This window comes from Gracilinanus agilis, chromosome 5 (assembly GCF_016433145.1).
Source record: "Gracilinanus agilis isolate LMUSP501 chromosome 5, AgileGrace, whole genome shotgun sequence".
Taxonomy (NCBI): domain Eukaryota; kingdom Metazoa; phylum Chordata; class Mammalia; order Didelphimorphia; family Didelphidae; genus Gracilinanus; species Gracilinanus agilis.
The window spans coordinates 20499403-20506114 of record NC_058134.1 but is presented as its reverse complement, the minus strand read 5'-3'; the positions used below and the strand labels follow the sequence as shown (position 1 = coordinate 20506114).

The following is a 6712-nucleotide window of genomic DNA, read 5'->3' as shown; positions in this document are numbered from 1 at the left end:
ACGGAGTTTAGAGATTATCAGAGACAAGATTGGGGTTCAGATATTATCTAGTCAGGATATCTCGGCTAGGTTCTGTTGGCACCAGTTCTTATCAGAGCCATTAGCTTCTTAACAGAAACCAGGGGCCTCTAGCCCTTGAATTTCACATTCTACTTCATTACGATGAAATCTTACACAGTGATATCAATTTTATCTAGTTTTTAATATCTAAAGCTTACAAGTGTAATTTTTTTCCGTAGTCCTTAAGAGTTCAGCTTCTAAACACATGAAATATGTCAATAATGAGAGGTTCATAAGGATTCCTTTGCCACAACTCCAACTCAGTCCACGTTAAAGTCCTGCTAAAAGGATTGCTCCTTAAGGGACCAGCAGAAGTTATACCATGCAATAGGGGCCATGAGAACCTCTGGAGCTGGGAAAACAGATGCACAAATAGAAGCTGCTGCCATACAAAAGGATCAGAACCCAGAAAGAGAGGCTATTTGGACCATTTGGGCAGAAAGAACATTGGGACAGATACCGTATTCTTGAGATATTTCTACTCATTCCATGGCAATCCTGCATTTCCTTTGGGCTTCCTTGTAGAACCAGAAACCTAACCTTCTGGAAATGGAAAGAAGTTTTTTATTCTTTTAAAGAAATGCAATTTGTTTCCATTTAAAAAACAATGTTAACCACAGACCTTTGCTAGTTAACGTACTTGTTAAAGAAGGCAGTTGAGAGGAAATAATTGAGAAGGTACTGATTGGCAAAATAATTCAGTGTTAGAATTTGGGCTCAAAAGTCAGGAGGCCCTAATAGTTGCAGGTGGGAAGGGAAGAAAGGGTTCCTGTGCATTGGGGGGGGTCTTTGAGTCAAGGCTTGCTGACCATCCACCAGAATGTAGTCAAAGGAATTCTTCTTCTGCCTTGACTTCATGGTCTTCATGGTCTCTCAGGTTCCTTTCAGGGCTAGAAAGGATCATGCTTTTAAAGCACCCAGACAAGAGAGGATCTCCTTATGTAGCTACCAAAATCAATGAAACTAAGGATTTATTAGAAAGTCAAACTAAGAAGTAAAATTAACACACTGATCATTTTTTTTAGGTTATTAAACATTTATTCCAATGGCTATCACAATTAATCTTGAGGGAATTAAACTTGAGTTGTGCGATCTGGAAAAGTTTGTTAGGAGTTCATTTAATTCTAGAAGACAGTCCCATTTGTTTTATTCTATATAATGAAAAAAAATTTTTTGGTACTAAATTACAACAATTCCATAAGTAATATGTAAAAAACCACACTTTCCTGGATTCTTGGGCTGGCTTAAGCTTTATCAGTTCCTTATCGGAAAAGCCTGTACATTCTTGGCCATCTTCCATCTTTACTGGCTGGTGCTGCTTGAATGTGTTCATATGTGAGCAGATCTGTCAAGTCTTCCAGGGCAGCTACTGCAGGTTTACCCTGAAGCATCTTAGCAGCTACTCGCTTGACATCATCCGACTTCCCATTACGAATGGGAGCACACAATTCATGAGGTAGTTTTCTGGAGTTGGTTGCCAGCACCTGCCTCCCTACATCCTCAAAAATCACAGGTCTGCATTCTAGGTTCATCATGAGCATGGACATAAGTTGTGTCTTGACTCTCAAGCTCCACCTCACCCATCACTCCACCCATTAAAATAAATTCCCTTGTAATGATCTCTACCATTTCTGGAACCTGTCTAGGATCAGCACTAGCATGAATACACAAGAGACCTGTATCTTCATAACTGGCGATCCAATGGTGCCTGTTGAGATAAGAGTTTGGTGAACATTCCTTTTCCTGGTCCACCAGCTGAAAAAGAACCTCCTCTTCCCATCATCACGTCATGTTTATGTAAGAAATAAAATTAATATAAAAGGATAGCTTTAAAAATATTATGGTTTTAAAAGATTTATTGGTAGCCATTAGAAAAAATGAAACCACGTGCCTTGCTAGCTTAGGCTGTTTGAAAGACCCGCCATTACCTGCCACCACCATGCTGCTTCAGGAGGAAAAGAGGAAGTGCAAAACCAGCCTCCTCAGTTTTATCCTCCTATCTAAGTCATCATGTAAGATGGGAAGCCAGTGGGCTCATGGGAAATGTAGTTCAGAGACCCCCAAATTCCAGTAACATTTAGTACTGCCAAGGGAGTGAGATCTTCCTTCAAAAAAGAACAGCTCTCCAGTCCTCTCCTGACAAGTGTGAGTTCAGGAATTGGTGAGGGCCCCAGACTCACATCCAACATGTCTCTTTCTACTTTGATAATCCCTCCGGCATACTGTGCAATAGATCTGTCAACATCCTTGGCCTGCCCACTACTCCAAACTGGATCTGTTCCAAGGAGATACTTTCTGGCACCCTCTGCCAATGGCTCATGTTCTATCCCTACGCCAAGCCAGTACCATGCGATCAGGAGTGTAGTAGTTTCTCAGGCATTAATGGATCGATTTTGGGAATATTTTCTGCTGGACAAAAGCAATGCAAATCCTGTATTTTCCCAGTATGCAGCTTTATGAATAATTTCTGTGAGTAGTGGCTCTGGATCAGGCCTCTTGTTTAGGCCCTCTAATTCAAACTGGACAGCCCTTTGAGTCATTTAAATTTCTTCATCTTGATGTCTGGCAATCACAAATGCCCCCGTGCTTTTCCAAGGTAAGGAGAATTTCATCTTTACTGTCAAATCTGGTAGTAGACAAAAAAAGCCAATTTTTCCAAAAAGTGAGTGATTCTACTCATATATTTTGCTTCGTGTCTTGATCCTCAATGAATTAGAATGCCTACTGTACAAAATTGTCCAAATTTATGTTGGGATGCCACATGAAGTCCATTCTCCAGAGTTGGACTTTGGTTTTAAATATTTCCTGTCCATTGACTGTTGCAAAAGCAGGTTTGGGCACTCCAGGTAGAGGAGGAGGAAGAGGAATGTTGTACGCACTGCTACTGCTAAACCCTCTGTATGTAGTCAGCCCAAACCTCAAGTGAGAGCGGCCCTAGATGCTCCGTCCATGCAACAGAACCCCTCCAGGAGCTTCCTGATCATTTAAAATTTTCATATATGTATCAATATATCAATTACTTTATGTATAGAGGTCTTAATGTTTTATAATAAATAGCTTCTTTACTGTTAAAAAAAATACTTCCATTTTAGGATGACTATTGTGGATTGGTTCCAAGGCAGAAGATCAGAAAGGGCTAGGCAATGAGGATTAAGTGGCTTGCCCAGGGTTACCCATCTAGGAAGTATCTGAATCCAGATTCAATCCCAGGACCCTCATCTCTTGGCATAGCACTCTATTCATTGAGCTACATAGCTTCCCATAAAGGCAATCCTTTTATACCTCCCTAATTCACAATCTCACTCATCAGCATTATGCTTCTATACCCTCCCCATGGCTCTCTTTCCTTCTATACTCTGTAAGCTTAAAAATTAATATACAATATCTCCAACTATTATATTTAATAAGATTTATTAATAATAACTTGAAGTAAAAGAAAATAAAAAGTTAGAGTAAATAGGGAGCTAACCCAGCCATGGTTGGGAGAGAAGAGAACAAGAGGATGGGGTGACATACAACTTATAAACAGTATGTAAGAACACTACACTACATGGATGAAGGGGAAAGGATTCTGGGAGATGAAGTCTAGGGTTCAAGATTTTCTAATAAACAACTCTCAGTTGAAAGCCGTGCCTCAGATGTCATTGAAAACATTTTGAATTAATACCACAAGGGATCAGGCGACATCAAGGTTACAGCCACAAAAGGTCCTTCCTGCTCTGATATCATCCTCATAGTCCCAAGCATCCCCAAGACTTGACCAAGTGATTCCCTAGTATCCAGAGGAAGAAGGCCTGGAGCCGAGCTGCTAAGGGACATAATTTCATCTAGGGATCTGAACCTGCCCCAAGGAGAATAGAGTAGGGTCGGGCAATTCCCCAAATTCCCTCTCTTCACCCTCTTCTCATTATTTCAAGAATCAGAGGTTCCACTCTGCTGGGAGATAGACCTTAGCCCCTGAGGAATCAGGGATAGTCATAATATAGTAAGTGCCTGTAAGGAAGAGAAGGACACACACACTTCTACCCAGGCAAGCCACCAAGAGAGAAGCACAGGACAGGAGAGCTTCGGGGTGTACAGCCAACACAGCTGCAACCTTCCCAGAGGCTGATGATGGACCACAGGTTAAACCTCACTCCACACACCAGCCCAAAGGCAGCCCTTAAATAGTTTATTTTCAACACTTAAGGTCAGCGAACTCGCTCAGCATCAGCTGTTTCCCCTAAAAAAGAGAGCAGTGGAGGGAACTCTATCCTAAATCTGCACTGGCAACATCTGCATTCACTCTTTCCTTTCCAAACCCATCAGCACCTCCAGCTCCCCACTTGTACTAGAGGAGTGATTCCCAAAGTGGGTGCCGCCGCCCCCTGGTGGGTGCTGCAGTGATCCAGGGAGTGGTGATGGCCACAGGGGCATTTGGGGGCGGTGAATAACTGTAAGGGGGCCGTGATAGTATGTGACAGGGGTGCCAAGTAATTTGTTTTTTGGGAAGGGGGCGGTAGGCCAAAAAAGTTTGGGAACCCCTGTAGTAGAGCCTCTCTAAGGTCCTTTGTGTATGGAACATCCTCTCATTCTAGGCAGGTTCCTGATTTTACCCACCTCCTCCAAATCTTATTTTAGGGCAAGCATTCCAAGGTGAAGAACCAGTCCTTGGATTAGACCTGCTGGTAAAGCACAGGAATGGGTTAAAATGGGGGAAATAGATGGAGAAAGATAAACAAAGGGGAGTCTGGCAATGGGTGTCAAGATCAATCGTTGGGTTCAGAAGAAGGCAGGTTTCATTGTGTTTGTGGCCAGTAAAACGTAAGTTTCTTGTGGGCAGGAAGTGTTTTGTTTTGCTCTTAAAGTCACTCAACAGCTCCTTAATAAATGTTCTAGAATTCAATTCAATTGCACAAGCATTTATTTTTCTACAAGGATTTGATTTAGGCATTTTGTTAGTAGGAAAAAAAAGACATTTGTAAAAAAGGCAGATTGACATGGCCCCCTAAATGGCTTGTGAGGAAAAAAAAGTTAGAATTAGAGATTCATGAATTGCCAAGATTCTCAAGATATTCGTTTTTAGTCTTCAGGAAAAACGTGTAACTTGGTAAACAAAATCTGTTGGTATTTCATCACTTTGATACCTTCCAGCAGAAAGTCAGGCTCAGTCAGTTACAGGAATTAGAGGAATCTAGGTCTCAAGCTGAAAGGGATCTCTGAGGCCACCTCATTCAACAGAGAAGACCAAGAGATTGTGACTTGTCCAAGGTCCGGGAGTTAGAAAGCATCGGATTTGGGATCAGTCAATGAGCCTTGATTTCTTCTGTCCTTGCTTTGGGTCAGGCACTGTGTTCAGCACTGGGGGCTCAAAAGTCAAAATGAAACAAGCTCTGTTCTTCAGGACATCACCAGCGCCTACCATTTCTATGGCGCTTTGAGGCTGGGAGAGGGCTTTGGAAATGTCTTCTCACTTGAGCTTGGCAATGACTCTGTGAAGTTGGTTCTGTATTATGTCCCACTTTACAGCTGGGGAAACTAGGTTGAGAGAGGTTGTGACTTACCCAGGATCAACAGCTCAGACTCTTTCAAACCTCTTTGCTTCTGAAACTGGCTTGATATTTTATGGATGACATCCAGGCTACAGGCACTTTTTCAAAGCTAATCTGAACATAGCTCCTTGATCACTGACATGGCTTGGATGAGATGGGAGTCAACAACTCTATTCCTTCTTGTGAGATGGAGGGCTGCCAAGCCTTACCATCTGTCCTGCCTCTGTGACCTTCAGATGCAAGGGCATGTTTATCTGGCCTATTGACCTACTAAGGACCTCTGCCCCATCAGGGGCTTCCCTATCAGGATATCCACATTTTCCCATCCATCCTGTAGCGGAACTTTCTTTAATGTGCCATCTTCCACTAGATAGAAAGTAAGCTCCTTGAGAAAAGAGACTGTCAAATTTTTTGTATTGCATCCTCAGTACCTGGCACACAACAAACAATTAATAAAAGTTCATTCATTAATGCCTCAGCTGGTGCCACTTTCACTATGAAGGTCTTTCCTGATTCCTCTCAACCAACAATTTTCTCTCTCTCTCCTCACAGGTTCCTAATGAACTTCCTTTGAGTCTCTCCTTGGCTCCCTTCACATTCTACAATCATTGTTCTTTCTTTTTTTCCCCAGGAGAATGTAAAGTCTTTGAGAACCAGGACTGGGACATTTTTCACCTTCCTCTCCAAAACCTGACAAAACCTTTCACTTAGCAGGTCTTTTATACATACTGCTGAATGAATGAATAAAGGCTTTTCACTTCCTCCACTCCAGAACTGTTCTCTCTCTCTGTCTCTGTCTCTGTCTCTGTCTCTGTCTCTGTCTCTCTCTGTCTCTGTGTCTCTGTCTCTGTCTCTGTGTCTCTGTCTCTCTCTCTTTCTCTCCCCCCCTTTCCATCTCTGTCTCTGTGTCTGTGTCTTTCTCTGTCTGTCTGTCTGTCTATTTGTCTGTCTCTCCCTCTGTGCGTGCGTGTATGTATGTGTAGAGATATTGGGAAATGAAGGTGATGTAAAACCAGAAACATTTCTTTTCATTTTTAAACAACCAAGAGGAGAGATTATAGCTCAGTATCGGGGAAAAATAATCAGAGCTGTTCGACAAGGGAACAGAGTGCCTGGAGAGG

The 6712-nt window shown here is 42.3% G+C and overlaps 1 pseudogene; it reads right to left on the bottom strand.

Annotated features, from left to right (window-relative positions):
• Nucleotides 1-1322: 1322 nt before the first annotated feature.
• On the bottom strand, nt 1323-5839 carry LOC123249736 (annotated as a pseudogene).
• Nucleotides 5840-6712: the final 873 nt, after the last annotated feature.